Raw genomic sequence first — 24,055 nt, forward strand, 5'->3', positions numbered from 1 at the left:
TTGTTTGCAGTGCCTTGTGCTGTTTTCACTTTTACTGCATTACCTCTGATTCCCCCAAGCTACCACTTTCTGGATGGCAGTATACCATGCTGACCTGCCTGTGGAAATTAACTCATATTTTTCAGCTGAGATGCTGCATTGCCTGAGGCTTTCCTCAACTGCATCTTTGTGGATACAGGATAATAATGTTGGCATTTGTTAAGCGCTTACTATGTGCAGAGCACTGTTCTAAGGGCTGGGGTAGATACAGGGTAATCAGATTGTCCCACATGAGGCTCACAGTCTTAATCCCCATTTTACAGATGAGGGAACTGAGGCACAGAGAAGTGAAGTGACTTGCCTACAGTCGCACAGCTGCCAAGTGGCAGAACCAGGATTCAAACCCATGACCTCTGACTCCCAAGCTCCTGCTCTTTCCATTGAGCCACACTGCTTCTCTTGGCAACATATCATGGCTGGCCCTAACTAAAAAAGGCTCTTATCCTGTCAGCTGTATGGGATTTAGGATTGTCCAGCTCCCTCAGTTTCTGGATCTGAGTCCCCTTCATCATTTGGGGTAGAACGTTTGGCCAATTCCAGTGGTCTGCTGGAACTGCATGGGTACACAACATCAGTCAAAAGTGTGTCTGATAGGGATGCTCAGGGACTGCCGGTATGCAATCTCACCATCCTCCTCCACCCAGTTGATTGACAGAATTTGATTAATCAGAAGATCTGAAAATGCTCTCAGGATGCAGTGAACTCATAATAGGACATAGAGACTGAGAAATACAGAATGTTTCTGAAAAATTCAAAGATCCTTCCCATCTGGGTGTGGAGAGGAAGGACTGGGTGCTGTATGGGTGTTGTGCTGCCAGACTAGCTCCTTTGGCAGGGAGGAGGGATAGCGGGATTTGAGGATGTTGTCTTGCCAACCCCACCTGGCTGAAGAACAAAGAGGAATCTCAGGGGATGCTCCAAGAGTGTCATTTCCTCAATCCTGCCCCTCTGGGGAACAGACGGAAGATTCAGGGGAGCTCCAGGCATGTCATGTCAATGGAGAGGAAAAAAAGAGGTGACTCCAGAAAGGATAGGCTTGGGCCTCCCTGAATGTCTCACCTCCCTTTTCCCCAGGTTTATCCACTTATCTCTAGGCCAGTGACCTACATAATTTAAATCATTTAGTAGATGAGGCATCAAGATACAGCAGCAGCTTATCCAGTCATCTTGAAGGACTTTGCTAGATATATGAGTCTTGGTTCAGAATGATAATAACCCTTCATGGAACCCTTGAACTGCATGACATCCATGTGGTCTCCAGGGTTGGGCAGTCTCTGGTTTGGGGCTGAAGTATTCTCCCTGGTTGGTAGGAAAAAAAATATTTCCCTTCTTTTCATTGCCTTGCTATCCAGCTTCTTTCCTTCTACCTCCCCTCACCCTTTCCAGTAGAGCAGGCACTTTATCCAGAAGGACAACAGCCAGAGGGCCGACTTTCCCAGGTTGACTAGTGACAGGCTGCATGGCTCAGAGACGCTTCCGACCCACATCTGACCTGCAGCTCAGTCTGGCCGAAGTACTTGCCATTGTCATCACCAGCGTTGTCAGCCTGAGCACTCTCCATCCTGACTCTCTGAGTTGAGGATCATGCCCCTGTGCTCCATTTTTGTGAGCAGGACCATGAACATAAATTAGGTAATGATCAACAGCCAACATTTAGGGGTCAGGACCAGTTTCTAAAACTTGCATTGTCCTTAGCAGATGCTCTGTATTATAACTCACTCTGGTCTGCATGGCAGTAAGCACAAGGCCCAGTTCAGCTAACTATTATTCTTTTTCCAAATCATATGGGTGAAAAGAAGATGCCCCAAGCAGACGGTTCATTTGCAGTGTGCACTGGCTGATTTGTAAAGCAATAAATTTCTATCTCTTTACAGTAATAAAGTTCAGGCGGGTAGTGGAGCCAAGAATGTCAAAAACCTTAGCATTTAAGCAGGGATTTGGCTGAGAGTTCTCCAGCATTTGAGATACTGCTGGGTTCACGTAGAATCTGTGAAACTGGCTCTCTGATATAAATCCCATGTTCCCATCTGTACTTGGAGCTTACAGGGCATGGATATGACTTTGGCATGTAGAATGATCCACCACCATGAAACATTTTTCACATCCTGAGCAGTTCTTGACACCTGCTTGAAAGCAAGGAATTCGAATAATATGATGGCTTTGTAAATACAAGAGGCAGGTTTAGGGGCAATGATTAATCTCCACCTCTTTGGTGAACGTGCCTGGGTGGGTGTTTGAGAATAAGATATCATATAGTTTGGATTTCCCCAGTAGTGAGAGCAGGAGGAGAGGCAGCAGGTGCTTAACAAACAGCAGGGGGTGTTTGGGCTTCTCATGGCTGTCTTGGGGAGAGATTCCAATCAATTCATCAAGTAATCAAGGTTATTTATTGAGTACTTATTGTCTGCGGAACATTGGACTAAACACTTGGGAGAGTACAATACAGCAGAGTTGGTAAATATGTTCCCTGCCCACAAGAAACTGAGGAGACTTTCCCAGAGCAGCTGTTTCTGGGTTAAACCCTGGATGAGAGTTTTCCAGCACTGATAGAGGATCCTGAATACGTTATTTGGATGCCTTTGCCAGATGAGCAGAGAGGAATGCTGATTTCATATGTTTCTCTGTAGTTGAATCCTAGTGCAGTGAAAGTTGGCTGGTATAATAGTTGTATGGCTGGTAAAGGGTTTGCCCTTATTCACAAGGCTATTGTAGTTTTCTGGTTTTTAAACCATCTCTCTTAGCTGTCCCTATCCATCATTCAATCCATGATATTTAGTGAGCATCTACTACCACAGTGTTTTACAGCAGCAAGATAATATTTCTGCCCTCAAAGAGTTTACAATGGGGGAAACAGACATAAATTATTTACATGTAGGGGGAGCAGGAGGAAGAATAAATATGTGAAAGATAGTGCAAATACATCTGAATGAATACATGAGTACTGAGGGTAGGATTAGAATAGATAGGTACTGTTGTGTGGACATGACTCTCGGTGTTACTTAATCAGGGAAGCTTCCTGGAGAAGCTGGGTTTATGTCTTGCTCTATCTGCATCACATTCACACTCCCTGACTTTCTGTCTTTCTTTGCGGTTTCTCGATATGACTAAACAGAGCTTTAAGATGTTAAAAACAAAATAGAGAGTGATAAATGAAAGTCCAAGGTCAGTGATTTTCCAAGACAGGCAAAAAGTAATAACTGACAAATACAGAGATAGGAAGCAAAGCAAAGCATTTTTCATTACGAAGAATCCTATTTCCAGTAATCATCTTAAACTCTCCCCGCCTACCTTACCTCGCTGATGTCCAACTACAACCCATCCAACTAACTTTCCCTCAGTCTCATCTATCTTGCCTCTGATCTCTTCGTCCATGTTCTTCCTCTGGCCTGGTACTCTCTCCCCCTTCATATCAGGTAGACCTCCACTTTCCCCACCTTCAAAACCTTATTAAAATCACATCTTCTTCAAAGGACCTTCCTGTACCAAGCCCTCATTTCACCTACTCCCTCTCCCTTCTGCATTGCTTATGCACTTGGATCTGCATCCTCTAGTACTCGATATTCACCCCACCCGCAGCCCCGAAACAATTACATATGCTGTGTGGCTTAGTGGAGAGAGCACGGGCTTGGGAGTCAGAGGATGTGGGTTCTAATCCCAACTCCTTCACTTGTCTGTTGTGTGACCTTGGGCAAACCAATTAAATCTCTGTGCCTCAGTTACCTCATCTGTAAAGTGAGGATTTAGATTATGAGCCCCTTGTTGGACAACCTGATTACCTTGTGTCTACCCCAATGCTTAGAACAATGCTTGGGACATAGTAAGTGCTTAACAAATACCCTTATTATTATTATTATATCCATATACCCTGCTATTTTCCTAAGCTATATTCACTTCAATATCTGCTTCCCCATCTAGACTGTAAACTCCTGTGAGAAGGGATCATTTCTGCCATCTCTATGACATTGTACTCTCTCAAGTGCTCAGTACAGTGCTGTGCACACTATAAGTGCCTCAGATATACCATTGATGATGATGATGATGATGATGAATGACCAAATGGGACAATGAGGGTAGTCTGTTGTCATGGAACAGAATTTCACTAAGACTTCACCAGTGGCAGGTCCCACTGTGCCCTCTGTCATTTTGAAAACCGTCTTTGAATATAACACTCAGAGTGACTTGGTAAGGGCTGACCTCCAAACCAGTCCCATGTTCCCCCTTGAAGAATGAGCAGGGCCAGCTGTCCAGTTGGGGTTGGAAAGTCTGTGTCTGATGCTGGCTTACCCGAAGATGAAGGCCAAGAAAAAAGAGACCAGTCTTTTTGTTGTTGGGTGATCAGTGAATAATACCCATAAAGAAAGCAAGAATAATGAATGTCGTATTGATTTAATAAAGCTTATAAATATGCTTGTTCTCTATCTGATAAATTGCATGCTAGCAGCCTTTGGTGCGTGTTTTTGTTAGCTGCTTGCCTTGCCAATTTCAAAGACTCTGAAATCATAAAACCCAACAGTCTGTCTGCACATTCAATCTTCCTAGTGGTCTTTTCCTCCTTGGAGTTAATAGGGCTTGGATCTTTCTTCTGGCCTCTGCAAATTGCAAAGTAGGAGAGCGGTGCTGTCCCAGCGGCCCTATGGGATAACAAGTCGAGTGTTGCATTCATGGAGTTCCCAAAGTTCAGCTGGAAATAAGAACTGATAGAATGTCCCAGTGTTTACCTTGCACCCTTGAAATCAACCGGTCATGATAGAAGAGGGCAGAGTTGGGATGGGAGAGGTGAAGCAGGGGAGGGCCTTAGTCTAAGATTGTAAAGGACGTGTGAATGGTCAATTAATTAATCAATCACTGGTATTTATTGAGTCCTTACTGAGTTCAGAGCACTTTACTAAGGACTTGAGAGAATACACTACAGCAGGAGTTGGTAGACATGGTTTGTGTCCACAAAGAGCTTACCGTTTAGAAGAGCAGGCAGATATTATATAAATCATATAAATAAAATATATATCAATAAATCATTTATGATATATAATTTCTAGATATGTACAGAAATGGTATGGGGCTGTGTGGAGTGTGCCCAGGCCTGGTCTTCTGATGGAGAGAAGTATCAAACTGATTGCCTGTCTTATTATTATTTTTGTTAATAATAATAATAATAATAACAGTTATGGTACTTAAGTGCTTACTATGCACCAAACACTGTTCTAAACACTGGGGTAGATATAAATTAATCAGTTGGACATAGTCCCTGTCCCAAATGGGGCTCACAATCTTAATCTCCATTTTAGAGATGAGGTAACTGATGCACAGAGAAGTGAAGTGATTTACCCAAGGTCACCCAGCAGATTTGGCAGAGTTAGGATTAGAACCCAGGTCCTTTGACTCCTAGGCCAGTGCTCTACTCACTAAACCATGCTGCATTAGGGGACAGGCCTGCTTGGCAGAGTTGCTCTAATTACTCAGAGACAAACAGGCAGAGGTGATTGGTCAGAGTCACCCAGGGAACAGGAAGAAGCAGGAAAAAAGAGAAACAGGTTCTTTAATTGTTCGCAGACGGCCAGAAAGAGCGTATTGACACTGGGGTTAATTCTGTTCTTTTATGATGCTGAGTTGATTTCGCAGGTCTATTAAACCATTAAAATGAGAGTAACCTATTATTTTGTGTCGTTATTTCCGCCTAGGCACTTTCTGCCTGGTCTCTATGAAGACTTCTTGATTGTGCAGTTGATAGGAGAGGGGGTCCCAGAAATAGAGAATGTGTTCACTTTGTGATTTCTTTCAGGCCCACTGCCCACTGGGAACCTGGGCCGCAGAGCATCAGGCTTGGGTAAAGGAATAATTCTGTGAGAGACCAAGTGGAGTCTTGAGCGTTCAATCTGCGGCTGAGAACCTCTGTATCTTTGGGTCCACTTGACAGTGAATTATCTGAGGTCCTGGAAAGACTGCAAACCTTAGGGAGCAATGCATAGGTTCTGGGATTGATTTTTCTCCAGTGGTAACCCAAGGGAACACAGCATGCTCCACAGCTACTTTGTAGGCTCCTTGAAGGCAGAGATTATAAGTGCTGTGAGGGTGGATACGTTCTCAGAGCTTGGGAGAGTACTCTTGGTAGATGTAATCCCTGCCCACAGGGGCTTAAGATCTAGAAGGGGAGACATACATTAAAAGAAATTGCAGATGGGGGAATAGTAGAGTATAAGGATATGTAATATGTACTTAAATGCTGTGGGATTAGGGTGATTATCAAAATGCTTAAGGGGCACACAAGTGCCTGGTACATAGGTGATACAGAGGGAAGGGCAGATGGGGGAAAAAAGGCTTAGTAAAGGGAAGGCTTCTTGGAGGACATGTGATTTTAGGAGCATTTTGAAAGTGGGGAGAGTGGTGGCTGTAGGATATGAGTAGGGAGGGAGCTCCAGGAGGATATGGGCAAGGATTCAGTAGTGAGATAGATAAATCCAGAGACAGAGAGTAGGTTGGCATCAGAGAAGCAGAATTTCCATCTGATTACGTGATTTAAAGCCAGTGGTAAGAGGTTTCTGTTTGATGCTGAGATTAATGGGCAATTATTGGAGGTTCTTGAAGAATAAGGAGACAAGAACTAAACTTTTTCTGAAAAAGTAATCTGGGAGCAGCAGAGTGAAGGGCGAAGAGACAGGAGGCAGGCAGGTCAGAGAGAAAATAGATGCAGTAGTCAAGGTGAGATATAATAATAATAGCAATAATAACAATATAACTTCTCTACTATGTGATCTTGAACAAGTCACTTCACTTCTCTGGGCCTCAGTTACCTCAACTGTAAAATGGGGAATAAGGCTGTGAGCCCTATGTGGGACAGGGACTTTGTGTAACATGATTACCTTGTATCTACCCCAGCACTTAGAACAGTGCTTGACACATAGTAAGTGCTTAAAGAATAACAACATTAATTAAGAATTACTGTGAATTTTATTAAGAACTTACTATAAGCCAAGCAGTGGCCTAAGTGTTGGGTAGATATAAGATTATCAGATCCCATATAGGGCTCACCATCTAAGGGGGAGGAAGAAGAGGTATTGACTACATTTTAAAGATGAGGTAACTGAGACACAAAGTAGTTAAGTGACTTGCCCAAGGTCACTAAACAGGCAAGTGACAGAGCCAGGATTTTAACCCAGGTTCTCTGACTCCCAAGCTTGTGTTTTTTCCACTGGGCAACCCTACTTTCTCTAATCAGTGCTTGGATCTAAGTGGTGGAAGTTCGGATGTAGAGGAAAGGACAGATCCTTGAGACATTGTGAAGGCAGGAAAAGGCAACCAATTTTTTGTGGTGGTTTTTCAATGAATGAATGAATTCATCAATCAGTGGTATTTATTGTTTACTGTGTGCAGAACCCTGTATTAAATGCTTGGAAAAGTACAATATAACAAAGTTGCTAGCCATGTTTCCTGCTCACAGAGAGCTTATATGGAGGTGTGAAAAACAGGATTTAATTAAGGAATGAGTAGTGTTTATTCATTCATTCATTAAATAGCATTTATTGAGCACTTACTATGTGCAGAGCACTATACTAAGCACTTGGAGCAGCGTGGCGCAGTGGAAAGAGCATGGGCTTTGGAGTCAGGGCTCATGAGTTCGAATCCCAGCTCTGCCACTTGTCAGCTGTGTGACTGTGGGCAAGTCACTTAACTTCTCTGTGCCTCAGTTCCCTCATCTGTAAAATAGGAATTAAGACTGTGAGCCCCGCGTGGGACAACCTGATTCCCCTGTGTCTACCCCAGCACTTAGAACAGTGCTCTGCACATAGTAAGCGCTTAACAAATACCAACATTAATATTATTACTTGGAAAGTAAAAATTGGCAACAGATAGAGACAGTCCCTTCCCACTGACGTGCTTACAGTCTAATCGGGGAGACAGACAGACAAAAACAATAGCAATAAATAAAATCAAGGGGATGTACATCTCAATAAAACAATAGCAATAAATAGAATCAAGGGGAAGTACATCTCATTAACAAAATAAATACAGTAATAAAAATGAGTGGATGAGCACAGTGCTGAGGAGAGGGGAAGGGAGAGGAGGAGGAGCAGAGGGAAGGGTGGGGGGAAAACGGGGTTTAGCTGAGGGGAGGTGAAGACGGGGGCTAGAGAGGCAGCAGAGGGAGCAGAGTGAAAAGGCCTTCCTCAGTCTGGGAAGGCCTCTTGGAGGAGGTGAGCTCTCCTACTGCAAGCGGAGCACTCTACTAAGTGTTTGAAAGAATCCAAGTCAGTAGGAGATACAGATCCTGCTTGATGGATTGTAAACTCCTTGAGGGCAGGGATTATGAAGAGTAATTATATTATATACTATCAAGCATTTAGTAGAGTGCTCTGCTTCCTGTATTCCCCACCTCCTCCTCCGCGGGACCCTGCTGACCTGACCTCGTCTCAAGCTTAGGCTAGGTATTTTCCAATTTATATTTGTCATTGTGTCATGCTGCTGCCATCCACTCTGTCATTACTGTCCACATGCCACTAGTCTGTCAGGCATTCAAATTTATGAGTGCTTACGGTGTGCAGAGCCCAGTACCAAGTGCTTGGGAGAGTACAATAGAACAATATAATGGACACATTCCCTGCCCATCATGAGTTTACAGTCTAGAGGGGAAGACAGTCATATAAACAACAGATACATACAAAAATGCTGTGGTCCTGGGAGAAGGAATGAATTAAGGGAGAGAGTGTGAGGGTGATGTAGAAGGGAGTTGAAGAAAAGGAAAAGATGGGTTAGTCAGGGAAGTCCTCTTGAAGGAGGTGTGCTTTCAATAAGCCTTTGAAAGAGAGTCACTGTCTGCCTGACTTGAGGAGGGAAGGCGTTCCAAGTCAGAGGCAGGAAGTGGGCAATGGTTTGCCGGCAAGATAGACAAGATCGAAGTACAGTGAGAAGATTAGCATTAGAGGAGCAAAGTGCGTAATAGGAGAGTAGCGAGGTGAGATGGAAGGGGGCAAGGTGATCGAGTGCTGTAAAGCTGATGGTAGAGATTTTTTGTTTGACACAGAGGTGGTTGGTTAACCACTGGAGGTTCTTGAGGAGAGGAGAACGGCCTGAACAATTCTGTAGAAAAATGATCTGGACAACAGGGTGAAGTATGGCTGGAGTAGGGAGAGATGGAAGGCAGGGTGGGATAGGAAAAGTGATTGGATTAAGATGGTAGCAGTTTGGATGGAGAGGAAAGGGTGGCTTTTAGCAATGCCGTGAAGGTCGAACAGACAGCACTTTGTAATGGCTCAGCTACCAGTCACTCTGGTGTTGTGTGACTCCCCTTTTCCCTTCCCCAACCAATTTTGACATTTTAAGATCCAGAGCTTGGAGCCTGGATGGCAAAATGTATTGTAATGCCTCGTGGGTCAGAGTGGAAGGGGACAGAAACACCGAGTCTTCAGCACCCGTGGGTAATCCCAGCTCCGCCACTTATCGGCTGTGTGACTTTAGGCAAGTCACTTACCTTCTCTGTGCCTCAGGTATCTCATCAAGAAAATGAGGATTAAGCCAGTGAGCCCCACATGGGACAACCTGATTACCTTATATCTACCCAGAGCTTAGAACAGTGCTTGACACATAGTAAGCGCTTAACAAATACCAAAATTATTACCATGTACCATGCACTCTACTAAGCACTGGGGCTGATATAAGCCAATCAGGTTGGACAATCAGGTTGGGCTCACAGTCTTTTACAGATAAGGGAACTGAGGGAATTGAAGCCCAGAGAAGTGAAGGGCCTTGCCCAAGGTCACACAGCAGACAAGTGGCAGAGCTAGGATTACAACTAATAATAATAATGTTGGTATTTGTTAAGCGCTTACTATGTGCCGAGCACTGTTCTAAGCGCTGGGGTAGACACAGGGGAATCAGGTTGTCCCACGTGGGGCTCACAGTCTTAATCCCCATTTTACAGATGAGGGAACTGAGGCACCGAGAAGTTAAGTGACTTGCCCAAAGTCACACAGCTGGCAAGTGGCAGAGCCGGGGTTTGAACCCATGACCTCTGACTCCAAAGCCCGTGCTCTTTCCAGTGAGCCACGCTACAACTCATAACCTTCTGACTCACACCACCACCCTTCCTGTCTCAAAAACTCATAGCTTTGCCATTATCCTTGAGTCCCCTCTCCCATTCAACCCATATAGTCAATCCAACACTAAATCCTGTCGGTCCCACCTTCACAACATCACTAAAAGCCACCCTCTCCTCTCCATCCAAACTGCTACCAGGTTAATATGATCTAGGTCTTATCCCACCTAGATAACTGCATCAACCTCCTTGCTGATCTCTCAGCCTCCTGCCTCTCCCCATTCCAGTCCATACTTCACTCTGCTGCCCGGATCATTTTTCTACAAAAACATTCAGAACATATCACCTCACTCCTCAAAAAACTCAAGTGGTTGCCCATCCACCTTCAAATCCAACAAAAACTGCTCACCATTGGCTTTAAAGCAGTCATTCATTCAATAGTATTTATTGAGTGCTTACTATGTGCAGAGCACTGTACTAAGCGCTTGGAATGAACAAGTCGGCAACAGACAGAGACAGTCCCTTCCCTTTGACGGGTTTACAGTCTAAACGGGGGAGACGGACAGACGAGAACAATGGCAAAAAATAGAGTCAAGGGGAAGAACATCTCGTAAAAACAATGGCAACTAAATAGAATCGAGGCGATGTACATTTCATTAACAAAATAAATAGGGTAATGTAAATATATACAGTTGAGTGGATGAGTACAGTGCAGAGGGGATGGGAAGGGAGAGGGGGAGGAGCAGGGGGAGATGGGGGGAAAAGAGGGTTAAGCTGAGGAGAGGTGAAGGGGGGGCGGTAGAGGGAGTAGAGGGAGAAGGGGAGCTCAGTCTGGGAAGGCCTCTTGGAGGAGGTGACTTTTAAGTAGGGTTTTGAAGAGGGGAAGAGAATTAGCCTGGCGGAGGTGAGGAGGGAGGGAATTCCGGGACCGCGGGAGGACGTGGCCCGGGGGTCGACGGCGGGATAGGCGAGACCGAGGGACGGTGAGGAGGTGGGCGGCGGAGGAGCGGAGCATGCGGGGTGGGCGGTAGAAAGAGAGAAGGGAGGAGAGGTAGGAAGGGGCGAGGTGATGTAAAGCCTCGAAGCCTAGAGTAAGGAGTTTTTGTTTGGAGCGGAGGTTGATAGGCAACCACCGGAGGTGTTTAAGAAGGGGAGTGACAGGCCCAGAGCGTTTCCTGCAGGAAGATGTGCCGGGCAGCAGAGTGAAGAATAGACCGGAGCGGGGCAAGAGAGGAGGAAGGGAGATCAGACAGAAGGCTGACGCAGTAGTCTAGCCCTGATATAACGAGAGCCCGTAGCAGTAAGGTAGCCGTTAAGTGACTTGCCCAAGATCATACAGCTAGCAAGAACCTGGGTCTCCTGACTCCCAGTCCAGGTCTTCTCTCAATTTCCCTAGCTCTTAGGAGACTGTTCTGCACATAAAAGATGCTCAATAAATTCTACTGATTGATTGTTTTACCCCCGGTTATGCAAACCTGGCACACCCCACCCCCTTGCTTAATCTGTGGTTCCAAATAGCAACCACTCCCTTTTTTCCCCTTCTGTATGATGATAATGATGGTATTTGTTAAGCTCTTACTATGTATCAAGCACTGTTCTAAGCGCTGGGGTCAATACAGGTAACCACGTTGTCCCAAGTGGGGCTCACAATCTCAATCCCCATTCTACAGATGAGGTAACTGAGGCACAGAAAAGTAAAGTGACTTGCCCAAAGTCTCACACAGCTGATAAATGGCGGAGCCGGCATTAGAACCAACAACCTCTGAATCCCGAGCCCGGGCTCTTTCCACTAAGCCACGCTGCTCCTCTGAATCATCCTTGAATCACCCCTCTCCTTTTAATTTCAAAGATTTCCTGCCTAAATTTGGAAAAGAGATCAGCAAGATTAAGGAGATGACATAAACATTTTAGACCCTATTTTCAAGATTAAGACACACTGGAAAAACTGGAATGACTAAAAATACAAGCAGATTATTGAGGGTCAAATGCATAGCAATTAATTTCCTTCTTTTAGAGTAGTCAGTTATCTCTTAAATTTCCTCTTGGAAACTGATATTTGATAGTTTGTTTCTCTGCTTTGGAAAACGTGGGATATAGGAAGAGTGTTTCTCTGAAGCCAGTTGAAGGTGGGTTTTAAGCTCTGCCACTTGTCGGCTGTGTGACCGTGGGCAAGTCACTTAACTTCTCCGTGCCTCAGTTCCCTCATCTGTAAAATGGGGATTAAGACTGTGAGCCCCACGTGGGACAACCTGATTCCCCTATGTCAACCCCAGCGCTTAGAACAGTGCTCGGCACATAGTAAGCGCTTAACAAATACCAACATTATTAAATATTATTTAATTAGTTTTAGTTTTTCCAAACTCTGAGCTCATTGAGGGCAGGAGTGTGTCTTGTTATATTGTACACTCCCAAGCACCTAATACAGTGCTTTTCACACAGTAAGTGTTCGACAAATACGACTGAATGAATGTTATATTGCGTGTTGTACTCTCCCAAGCACTTAGTACAGTGCTCTGCACATGACAAGCGCTCAATAAATTTATTTGTTAAGTGCTTACTATGTGCCGAGCACTGTTTAAGCGCTGGGGGGAGATACAAGGCGATCAGGTTGTCCCACGTAGGGCTCACAGGCTTCCATCCCATTTTACAGATGAGGGAACTGAGGCACAGAGAACTGAAGTGACTTGCCCAAGGTCACACAGCTGACAAATGGCAGAGTCAGGATTCAAACCCATGACCTCTGACTCCCAAGCCCGTGCCCTTTCCACAGAGCCATGGTGCAGAATGATGTCCAAGCACTGGATGGGCAGGTACGTACAGACACAGTTCAACATGGGATTCACAATCAAGACTTTTTAAATGCAGCTTTTTCTCAAAACTACTCTTTCGAAGAGGTGGTACAGCATCTAAATCAAAAGAGACTCTCCCCCAGATGAATAATTCAGAGCATTCACCCTGCTGGGTCCCTACAACCACCTTCTGTGTCCTCTAACATGTGCGACTGACACCTAATTATTAACATATATTTAGTCACCCCCCTCTGACTACCCCTTTGAAACAAATTAACCTTCCACGGTGCCGTCTTTCATAGTTTAATAGGGTGGTTGGAGTCCATATACTGGGAACACTGGTTTCCTGTGGGAAAACTGGGCAGTTGGAAACTGGCATCAGGGACAGAAAAAGAACTCATTATCCACTATAAATGTCCCCTGCTCTGCACTGCTAGAATCTGGGAGAGGCAGCATGGTCTAGTGGATAGAGCACAGGCATGGGAGGCAGAAAGAAGGTCATGGGTTCTAATCGCAGATGTGCCATTTGTCTGCTGTGTGACCTTAGGCAAATCATTTCACTTCTCAGTGCCCCAGTTACCTCATCCGTAAAATGGGGATAAGAGTATGAGCCCCACGTGGGACAGGTACTGTGTCCAACCTGATTTGTTTATATCCACCCCTGCGCTTAATACGGTGCCTGGCACATAGTGAGTACTTAACAACTACCATAATTATTATTATGACTATTATCGTCTTCATGCAGAGGGGGGAAGAATTTCTAGCTGCCAGAATTTCTTAATTTTGCACAATCTCTTCAGATGAACAGATGGCCAATTTTCTTTTAATAAATGAGGGACAGGAACTGTGTCTGACCTGATTTAACTCAAAGGAGGTGTGAGAATCAAAGGGCTTGGGGTACCGACTCTCATTCGATTATCTTTACTCTAACCCAGGGTTTAGAACAGTGCTTGACACACAATAAGCACTTTAACAAAGAGAAACAGCAGTCCATCACCTCGCCCCCACCTACCTCACCTCACTACTCTCATACCACAACCCAGCCCTCACACTTTGCCCCTCTAATGCTAACCTTCTCATTGTGCCTCAATCTTGCCTACCTCGCTGCCAACCACCCATACTCATCTTGCCTCTGGCCTGGAATGCCCTCCCTCGTCAAATCCTACAGAGAGTTACTCTCCCTACTTTCAGAGCCTTATTGAAGTCACATCTCCTCCAGGAGGCTTTCCCTGACAAAGCTCCCCCTTTCCTCTTCTCCCACTCCCCTCTGTGTCACCTTCACTTGCTCCCTCTGTTCTTCTCCCCTCCCAGCGCTGCCCCCAGCACTTATGTACATAGCCATGAATTTTTTTTATTGTTTGTCTCCCCTCTTCTAGACTGTAAACATGTTGTGGGCAGGGAATGTGTCCTTACCATAGTATTGTACTCTCCCAAGCACTTAGTACAATGCTTTCATTTAATTTAATTGAATTGGGAGCTGTGCCATCCACCTTGCCTGGATGGTTCAGAGCCTCCTTTGTATAGTGCCGCTGTTGATTTGCTGATTGATTTCAATGTCTGCTTCTGTGGATCTATTAGTTTATAGGCCTATCATGGCTATGTATTTCTATGCTCTGAGGCCAGGGGCCCCTTTCTCCCCTCACCTCCCTCCTGCTAGACTATAAGCTCCTTGAAAGCAGGTCCCCTCCTGCTGTTACTCCCCACCCAGGCCCAGATAACCAAAGTCCTTCCAGTAGAGAGTACCAGGAACAGGTTCACTTGGGTTGGGGTATTTCTGGGGAGATCTTCATCTCTGTGCACAATAAGCCCTCAGTAAATATGACTGAATGAATGACTATTGAGAAGCCTCATGCCAAGCCCTATCAAAAGGCAGAGATCCTGGAGTTGTAGACAGACAAAACTGACCCTGGCAGAGCTGTGTGCCCCGGTCCCATTTCCTGTTTTGGGAACTGAGGGGTCAAAAGGCATCCCCCGTCAAAGGGCAGGGACTGTCTCTATATGTTACCGATTCATACATTCCAAGCGCTTAGTACAGTGCTCTGCACATAGTAAGTGCTCAATGAAAGTTGGCAGTTGCCTGTTGCCTGTGGACTCCAGTCACAAAGAGTCCCACCCCTGGAAGCAGTCTCTGGACCATCTTTACGTGCCTTCTCAAACACAGTCGTGACCTTTTCAGCCCAAACGGGCTTGATGATGTGCAGAAACACAAGCCACCACATTCCTTCCTTCATTCCCTCCCTGATCGCCATCTTCAGCTGTTCACTCTCCATTGGTTTCTTCCCCACTGCTTTCAAACATCCTCATGTCTCTACTATCCTGAAAAGACCCTTCCTTGAGCTCACGGCTCCCTCCACTTATCACCCCAGCTCTCTTACCATTCCTCTCCAAACTCCTTGAATGAGTTGTCTATACCCACTGCTCAAGTTCCTCTCCTCCAATTCTCTCCTTGACCTTCTCCGATCTGACTTCTGTCCCCTTCGCTCCACAGAAACCACAGTCTCAAAGGTCACACATGATCTCCTTGCCAAATTTGATGACCTCTAATCCAAGCTATTCCTTCTCAACCTGTCAGCCACGTTCAAAACTGTCCACCATCCCTTCTCCTAGAAATATTATTCAACCTTGGCTTCATTGACACTGTCCTCCCTGGTTCTCCTCCTATCTCTCTGGCTGTTTATTCTCAATCTCCTTCAGGAGCTACTCCTCTACCTCCCACCCCCTTACTGCAGGTGTCCCTCAAGGTTCAGCTCTGGATCATTCATTCTTTCAGGATCCCCTGCTATTCTCCATCTACCCAACTCCTTTGGAGAATACATCTGCTCCCATTGATTCAACTACCACCTCTATGTGGATGATTCCCAAATCTACATCTCCAGCCCTGATCTCTCTCTCCCTCTCTGCAGTCTCACCTCTCCTCCTGCTTTCAAGACATCTCTGCTTGGATGTCCTGCTGACACTTCAAACTTAGTAGTTCCAAAATAGAGTTCCTTTTCTTCCCACCTGAACTTTGTCCTCCTCCTGACTTTCCTGTCACTGTCCCACAGCACCAGCATCCTTCCTTTCTCACAAACCTATAACCTTAGTGTTATCCTTTATTCATCTCTCCCATTCCACCCACATATTCAATCTGTCACAAAATCCTGCCAGTTTAACCTTCACAACATCGCTAAAATCTGCTGTTTTCTCTCGATCCAAACTGCTACCATGTTAATCCTAGCACTTAAACTATTCTACCTTAAATATTCTATCAGCCTCCTCACTGACCTCCTTTCCTTCTGTCTTTCCCCATTCTAATCCATACTTTACTCTGCTGCCAGGTCATATTTCTACGGAAATGTTTAGTCCATGTCTCCCTAAAAAATGTTTAGTCCATGACTCCCTACTCTTAAACAACCTCTTCATCAAACCAGAATTCCTTACCAACAGCTTTAAAGCACTCAGTCATCCTGAGCCCACCTACCTAACTCACTACTCTCCTAACTACAATCCAGACCACATACTTCACTCCTCTAATGCCAGCCTACTCACTCTACCTCGAGATCATCTATCTTTCTGCCAACCTCTCACCCATGTCCTGTTTCTGGCCTGGATTGCCCTTCTACTTCATACCTGACAGACAGTAAATCTCTCCACCTTCAAAGCCTTATTAAAGGCACATCTCCTCCAAGAGGCCTTCCCTGACCAAGTACTCTTTCCTTTTTTCCCACTCCCTTCTGTGCTTCCCTGACTTGCTGCCTTTGTTCACCCACCCCCCTCAGCAGTTACGTACATATCTATAATTCATTCATTCATTCATTTATTTCTATTAATGTCTGTCTCCCCGTCTACACAGTAAAAACTTTGTGGGTAGGGAAAGTTTCTGTTATATTGTTATATAGTATTCTCCCAAGTTCTTAGTACAGTGCTCTGCACAAAGTTAATGCTCAATAAGTGGGATTAATTGATTGATTGATTAAATCTTCCTGCAATTTTGCAGACAGATAAGATCCCATCAGGTCATTGAGTAACAGGTGGAATCTGTGATCTCTCTCCAGCCTGGCACAGGTAGGCAGTAAACCCATTGGCTTTCTGGCACCTCCAGCCCTTAGAAATCAATGCATTAGGTAGTGAAAATATTTATTAAGTGCTTCCCTGAGAAGTGCAGTCCACTAACTGCTTGACCTTAGTTAAACAATTAGTGAAGAGTATTTATTGAGTGCTACTGTGTGCAGAGCACAGCATGAAGTGCTTGAATGACTACAGTATAATAGTGTTGGTAGACATGATTCCCTACCCTCAAGAAATTTAGTGTAGAGAGGGAGTCAGACATTAAAATAAATCTTGGCTGGTGGTAGTAGTGGTAGAAAAGGGAGTTGTGCAGTGCAGTGCTTCCATATGTCCATGATGGAGGAGACATAATTTGTCCCCAAGCCTAATAGTAGTACCGGTATTTACTGAGGGCCTATTGAGTGGGATGCACTGTGAGAAGCAGCATGAGCTGCTGGAAAGAGTGTGGACCACCTTCTTCTTCCTGAAACATTATCTGACCTTAGCTTCACTGACTCTGTCCTCTCCTTGTTTTCCTCCTATTCCTCTGACCCTCCCTTCTCAGTCTCTTTCACAAGCTCTTTCTCTGCATCCCTCCCTCTGTTGTGGGAGTCCATCATGAATTAGCATGGCCTCTTGGATAGAGTACAGGCCTGAGAGCCAGAAGGACCTGGGTTCTAACACTACTCCACCACTTGTCTGCTGTGTGATCTTGGGCAAGTCACTTAACTTCTCTGTGCCTTAGTTACATCATCTGTAAAATGGGGATTAAGACTGTGAACCCCAAGTGGGACATGGACTGTGTTCAATCTGACTACCTTGTAAATACCCCATCATTTTGAACAGTGCCTGGCACATAGTAAGTGTGGGTTCTGGGTTCTGGGTTCCCATCTATTCTCCATATACACCCACTACCTTGGAGAACTCACTCACTTTCATGGTTTGAACTATCTTCTCTATTTGGATGATTCTTAAATCTACCTCTCCAAGCCCTGACCTCTCTCCTTCTCTGCCATATTGCATTTTCTCCTGCTTTCAGGACATCTTTACCTGGATGTCCCACTAACACCTCAAACATGTCCAAAACAGAACTGTTCATCTTCCCATTCAAATTCTCTCTTCACCCTGCCTTTTGTATCACTATAGGTAATACCACTATCTTCCCAGTCTCACAAGCCCATAAGCTTGGCATTAGCTTCATTTAACCTATATGTTGATTCTGTCACCAAATTCTTTTGGGTCTGCTTTCACAGAATTTTAAAAATCTAAAATCTCCATCAAAACTGCACAAAGTTGATCCAATCACTTAACCTATCTCACAATGACCACTGCATCAGCCTTCTTGTTGACCTCCCTGCTTTCTGTCTCTCCCTGCTTCAGTCCATACTTCATTCCGCTGCCCAGATCATTTTTCTACAAAATGGTTCAGTCGATGTTTCTCCACTAGTCAAAAACCTCCAGTGCTTGTCCATCTACCTCTGCATAGAAAAGAAATTCCTAACCATCGACTTTCAAGAACTCAATCACTTTGCCCCATTCTGTCTTACCTCCTGGATATTCTTCTACACCCTAGCCTACAGAATTCACTTTTTTAATGCTAACCTACCCTCTCTGACTCAGTCTTATCTATCTCACTGCCAAACCCTGCCTTGCCCATTTCTTCCCTCTGACCTGGAACTCCCTCCACATCATCATCATAATAATAATAATTTTAAGCACTTATTAAGTGCTGGGGTAGATTCCAAATAATCGAGTTGGACACAATCCCTTAACCCATATTGGGGTTCACAATCTCAATCCCTATTTTACAGAACTGAGACACAGAGAAGTAAAGTAACTTGCCCAAGATTACAGAGCAGGCAAATGGCGGAGCCGGGATTAGAATCCTTCTGATTCCCAGGTCCTTATTCTATCCACTAGACCATCCTGCTTTTCCACTGCAACTCTCTACCCACCTTCAAATCACATCTCCTTAGGGACCTTCTCTGATTAAACCCTCATTGTCCCTACTTTTTCTCCCTTCTCCATCACCTATACATTTGGATTTTTACCCTTTTCACACTTGGTATTCACCCCATTCTCAGCCTTGCTGCACTTCTGTAAATATCTGTAATCTATTTCAAAATCTGTTTACCCCTATAGATTGTAAATTCCCAGTAGACAAGGAACATCTACTAATTTTATTTTATTCATTCATTCAGTAGTATTTATTGAGCGCTTACTATGTGCAGAGCTCTGCACATAGTAAGCGCTCAATAAATACTACTGAATGAATAATACTAGTATTTATTTTGCACTAACTGAGCCGCCCAGCCCCTTGGATCCATCGCCACGTAGGCTCGGGATCTCAGCTCCCTTGGGGCTGAGCTCTGGACTGCCGTTCCCCTCATTCCCGACTGAACCGGCCGCACATGGACTCGGGAGCTCCCCTCGCTTGCAGCAGAGCCTTGCACCGCCTGGCCCCTATTCCCACCAAGCCTTTCGCCTGCTGATCGCCGACTCATCCGCGCTGCCACCGCCTCTCCCAGGGAGCTGCGCATTGGACCGCCCGGACCCACGCCCAGCTCAACCTTTCTCCTCCAGCCATTGCCGCCACGTCGACTCGAAACCCCGCTTCCTTGAAGCCGTGGTATCAGTCCTCAATGACCTGCCCCCGAGCTTATAGTCAGCTCTGCAACCCGGACCTCTGCACCCCTGCTCAAGGACTCCCACACTAAAGATCTCCCCCGGCCCCCGCGTAGACTCCCCAGCCACCACCTCCTATTGTGCTCCTCCGCTCGGCCCTGGGGACATTGTGCTCCCCAGCTCGGGCCTAGGGACATTGTGCTCCCCAACCGCCCTCCCTCCACTCCTCCCGAATAGGCCATTTTAGGAAGCCCTCACTCCCTCTTCCTCTGTGAGGTGATTGAACTCCCCCGCCCCGGGCGACGATGTCCTTGTTCTCACCTTACCTTAGCCGCAGCCTACTCCCGCAACCCATCCCCGACATCCTCAGGGCTCCCGCCACCGCCTCAGAGACATTTGGTCATGAGCCCTGGGACTCTCCTTGCCGCTAGCCTTTTGAATTTGATTTTGATCAGTTTGACCCCCAACCCTGTTCATCACCCGCTTATTAATACTATTTCATTGTATCATATTGTATCATGTTACTATATTACCGATTTCACAAGTTATCATTAATTGTTGTCAGTGCTGCCAACTACCTCTCTGGCCTCACCATGTCCTTCCACCACACCCCCGTCTGGCCCTCCCAATCCTCGCCTTCCCTTTCCCCTCTCTCTCCCAGCTCTTTCCGGTCTCTCCTCTGCCTCCTCCCCTCCTCCCCTCGCCCGCCCTAGAACCCCACTTCACCAGCACCACCCCTCTTCTCCCTCCTCCTACGCTCCTCTCCACCAAATCCCCTCCTCCCACCCTCCCCCGTTCCCTCTTCCCCACCCATGCCCCATTCCTGTCCTCCTGTCCCACCACCACCCCTCCTCCCCGTCTCCCTGTCCAGGGCCCTGCCACCTCGTTCCCATCCAAACCCTCCCCTCTCCCCGCTCTCCCTCCTTTCCCCCACCTTGCACCCACAGCTACTTTCAAGTGTGGCCTCTGGAACCCTCGCTCCATTACAGGTAAACTACCTTTCACCCTTGACCTTTTCCTTTCCCGCTCTCTCCTCCTTGCCTTTACGGAAACCTGACTCACTCCTGATGACACAGTCTCCGCCTCCACCTCAATCTACTTTCTCCAGCGTAGGCCTCTCCTTCTCCCACTCCCCCAGACTCACCGGAAAGGGAGGAGGCGTCAGCTTCCTCCTCTCACCCCGCTGCTGCTTCCGCACTGTTCCTCCTTCCCCTTCCCTCTCCTTCCCCTCCTTGAAGCCCATATCATTTGCCTCTACCACCCCCTCCAGATACTCGTAGTCGTCATCTACCGCCTTGCCGGTCCCACCACCTACTTCTTCAACCACCTAGACCCCTTTCTCACCTTTCTCACCTTCTCTCTGCCCACTCTGATCCTCAGAGACTTCAACATCCACATGGATGTACCTGGTGACTTCTCTGCCGCCCGCCTGCTATTGCTCCTCGACTCTGCTGACCTCCTGCTCCACTCACCGACTCGGTCACACCCTCGATCTCGTCATCTCCTACCGTTGCACTATCTCCTCCCTCACCAATTCTGAAATCCCTCTGTCAGACCATAACCTTCTCATCTGCCTCACCTCTCACACTCTCTCCTCCTGCAAAACTATACTACTCCCCCACAGAGACCTCTGCTCTCTTGATCCCATCCATCTCTCCAAAAGCATCTCTCCCCACCTTGCCCCCCATCCTCTCTTCCCACTCTCGATGATCAGGTCACCGCTGTCAACTCCACCCTTCTCTACTCATCTCAACTCTCTCGCCCCCTTTCCCTCCACCGCTCTCACTGCACTAACCCATAGCCCTGGGTCACCGCCTCTGTCCTCCTCCTACGCTCCTATGCTTGAACTGCCGAGTGCTGCTGGCGAAAGTCCAAGCACCAAGCCGACCTCACACACTTCAAATTTATCCTTTCCTGCCTAACTCTGCCCTCTACTCCACCAGGCAAAACTTCTTTTCTTCTCTCATTGACACTCGTGCCCGTCACCCCCGCCAATTGTTCCAAACCTTTAATTCTCTCCTTAGGCCCCCCCTTCCTTCCCCTCCACCATCCCTCACCCCCAAAGATCTGGCCACCTACTGCATCACGAAAATTAACACAGGTCTGAGCTTCCCAAAGTCACCCGTCCCCTTCTCGCCTCCCCTGCCCAACCCTCTTCCCTACTTTCCCATCCTTCCCTGCAGTATCCTCAGAGGAGATCTCCTCCCTTCTTTCAAGTGCCACCCCCTCCACCTGTGCCTCAGACCCCATTCCCACTCACCTTATAAAAACCATCGCCCCTTCCTTTCTCCCCTCCTTAACTTCTATCTTTAACCACTCACTCTCCAGTGGTTTATTCCCCTCTGCCTTCAAACATGCCCATGTCTCCCCCATCCTAAAAAAAAACCCTCTCTCGACCTCACTTCCCTTTCCAGTTATCGCCCTATCTCTCTATCTTCCTTTCCAAGCTCCTAGAACGAGTCATCTACACTTGCTGCCTTGAATTCCTTAACTCCCATTTTCTCCTGGGCCCCCTCCAATCTGGCTTCCATCCCCTCCACTCTACTGAGACTGCTCTCTCTAAGGTCACCCATGACCTCCTTCTTGCCAAATCCAATGGCTCATACTCTATCCTAATCCTCCTTGACCTCTCAGCTGCCTTTGACACTCTTGACCATCCCCTTCTCCTCCACACCTTATCTCACCTTGGTTTCCTCCATCCTCTCCTTGATCTCCTCTTATCTCTCTGGCCATTCATTCTCAGTCTCCTTTGCAGGCTCCTCCTCCCTCTCCCATCCTCTAACTGTTGGGGTTCCTCAAGGGTCAGTTCTTGGCCCTCTTCTGTTCTCCATATACACTCACTCCCTCGGTGAACTCATTCGCTCTCACAGCTTCAACTATCATCTCTATGCAGATGACACACAGATCTACATCTCTGCCCCGTCCTCTGCCCCTCCCTTCAGGCTCATATCTCCTCCTGCCTCCAGGACGTCTCTACCTGGATGTCTGCCCGCCATCTAAATCTCAACATGACCAAAACTGAGCTCATCTTCCCTCCCAAACCCTGTCCTCTTCCTGACTTCCTTAGCACTGTGGATGGTATGACCATCCTTCCTGTCTCTCAGGCCCACAACCTCGGTGTCATCTTTGACTTGGCTCTCTCGTTCACCCCACACATCTAATGCATCACCAAAACCTGCCAGTCTCACCTTTATAATATTGCCAAGATCCGCCTTTCCTCTCCATCCAAACGGCTATCTTACTTTTACAGGCTCTCATAATATCCCGGCTGGATTATTGTGTCAGCCTTCTCTCTGATTTCCCTTCCTCCTGTCTTTCCCCACTCCAGTCTATTCTTCACTCCGCTGCCTGGCTCATCTTCCTGCAGAAACGCTCTGTGCATGTCACTCCCCTTCTTAAAAACCTCCAGTGGCTGCCTATCAACCTCCGCACGAAACAAAAACTTCTCACTCTAGGCTTCAAGGCTCTCCATCACCTTGCCCCCTCCTACCTCTCCTCCCTTCTCTCTTTCTACTCCCCACCCCACAGGCTCCGCTCCTCTGCTGCCCACCTCCTCAATGTCCCCCATTCTCGCCTATCCCGCCGTCGGCCCCTGGGCCACGTCCTCTTGCTGTCCTGGAATGCCCTCCCTCCTCACCTCCACCAAACTAATTCTCTTCCCCTCTTCAGAGCCCTACTGAGAGCTCACCTCCTCCAAGAGGCCTTCCCAGACTGAGCTTCCCTTTTCCCCTCTGCTCCCTCTGCTGCCCCTCTACCCCCCCACCTCTCCTCAGTTAAGCCCTCTTTTCCCCCCTTTCCTTCTGCTCCTCCCCGTCTCCTTTCCCCTCCCTTCGCACTGTACTCGTCCACTCAACTGTATATATTTCATTACCTTATTTATTTTGTTAATGAGATGTACATCACCTTGATTCTATTTATTTGCTATTGTTTTAATGAGATGTTCATCCCCTTGACTCTATTTATTGGTATTGTTTTTGTCTCTCTGTCTCCTCCGATTAGACTGTAAGCCCGTCAAAGGGCAGGAACTGTCTCTATCTGTTACCAATTTGTACATTCCAAGCATTTAGTAAGCACTCAATAAATACTATTGAATGATTGAAAATACAAGGAAAACTTCCTGCACAAGGAAAATTCCCGGCCCATAGGGAAGCTTTTTGTAATAATAATTGTCATGTTTTGTAAGTGCTTATCATGTGCACTTGCCATGTGCTCTGTACTAAGTATGGGGTAAATACAAGATAATTAGGTCCCAAGTGGGGCTTACAGTCTAAGTAGGAGGAAGAACAAGTACTGAATACCTATTTTTCAATGCAGGAATTGGAGCACAGGGATGTGAAGTGACTTGCCCAAAGTCCCACAGCGTGAAAGTGGTAGAGTTAGGATTAGAACCCAGCTCATTGGACTCCTAGGCCTGTGCTCTTTCCAGTTATGATCCCATCTCCCTCCTACCATTCCTATCCAAACTTCTTGAGCGAGTTGTCTATACCTATTCTCTTGAGTTCCTCTTCTCCAGTTTTCTTCTTCAACCTCTCCAGTCTGGCTTCTGTCC

Source organism: Ornithorhynchus anatinus, chromosome Y1 (assembly GCF_004115215.2).
Source record: "Ornithorhynchus anatinus isolate Pmale09 chromosome Y1, mOrnAna1.pri.v4, whole genome shotgun sequence".
Taxonomy (NCBI): Eukaryota; Metazoa; Chordata; class Mammalia; order Monotremata; family Ornithorhynchidae; genus Ornithorhynchus; species Ornithorhynchus anatinus.